Source organism: Bufo bufo, chromosome 11, assembly GCF_905171765.1.
Source record: "Bufo bufo chromosome 11, aBufBuf1.1, whole genome shotgun sequence".
In the NCBI taxonomy this organism is placed as follows: domain Eukaryota; kingdom Metazoa; phylum Chordata; class Amphibia; order Anura; family Bufonidae; genus Bufo; species Bufo bufo.
The window spans coordinates 35374760-35376359 of record NC_053399.1 but is presented as its reverse complement, the minus strand read 5'-3'; positions in this window follow the sequence as shown (position 1 = coordinate 35376359).

Genomic DNA, 1600 nt, shown 5'->3' with positions numbered 1-1600 from the left:
GGGTTAAAACCAGATGGCCCGATTTTGTTGGATGGATCAAACATGGCAGCTGGATTATTGCCATATGGGAGGAGTGCTTAGCGGAATGAACCACACAAATCGCTCCACCAACTCGACCCAAATTCATTGTCTCTAATACATTCTTTTAGTCAGTGTTTGGTCAGTTTTTGCATCAGTATTTGATCAGAATTTGTAAGCCAAAAGCAGGAGTGGGTCCAACATACAGATGAGATCCAAATAATTCCATTACATTTTATCTCTGTTTTGGACCCACTACTGTTTTTGGCTTATAATTACTGATCAAATACTGAGTCAAAACACTGACAAAATACTGACTGTGTGAAAGAGGCTTTATGGATGCTCAAAATACAGGATTTTTTTTAATGTTCTTCTGACGGATCAGAAAAATGGAAACATAATGAGTGATGTTAACACAGCCTTACTGCCACTGCTGCTGCCCCCTCCCCACCTTCTAATGTGGCCACTATTGTCACGGTTACTGCTACTGCCACCATCCCCACCTTCTAATAGGGCCACTATTGTCATGGTTCCTCCCACTGCTGCTGCTGCCACTGTCCCCACTCTGTCATGGGGTCACAACTGCAGCTACTGCTGTTACCATCACCACTCTGTCATGGAGCCACTACTTGAATCTTGGTGCACTGCATGGTCAAGTCCACGGCAATAAATTAGATCTGACGTTTTGATTGACCTGTAATACTGACATACAGTAATTCCACAGCTAACAGAAGGGATTAGCTATGAATCTTGGTGCCCTGCACAGTGATGTAGACAGCGATAAATTACAACTGCCTGTAATACTGATGGCACAGTACATACAGAACAGATTATCTATGAATGTGGGTGCACTAGAACTAGGGCTGCAGCTAACGATTATTTGAACAATCGATTATTTGTCGATAATTTCATAGATCGATTTTCATCGGGAAAAAACACCAAAATGACAAAAAAAGGGGTTTATATGATTCTACCTGAAAAAATTATCTGTGGATCTGTGGATGGCGCTGTTATGGGGGAATCTGTGGATGACACTGTTATGGAGGGGATCTGTGGATGACACTGTTATGGAGGGCATCTGCGGATGACACTGTTATGGAGGGGATCTGTGGATGACACTGTTATGGGGGATCTGTGGATGACACTGTTATGGGGAGGAGGATCTGTGGATGGCCCTGTTATGGGGAGGGGGATCTTTGGATGACACTGTTATGGGGAGGGGGACCTGTGGGTGACCATGCTATGGGGTGATCTATGGATGACACTATATGCTATTTGTGTCATCCACAGATCTCCCCCATAGCAGTGTCATCCACAGATCCCCCTCCCCATAACAGTGTCATCCACAGATCTCCCCCATAGTAGTGTCATCCACAGATCCCCCTTCCCTTAACAGTGTCATCCACAGATCACCCTCCCCATAAGTGCCATCCACAGATCTCCTTCCCCATAACAGTGCCATCCACAGATACCCCTGCCCATAACAGTGCACAGATCCCCCTTCCCATAACAGTGCCATCCACAGATCCCCCTCCCCATAACAGCCCCGGCCCCGCCGCTCACAGCAGTATTCATTAACCAG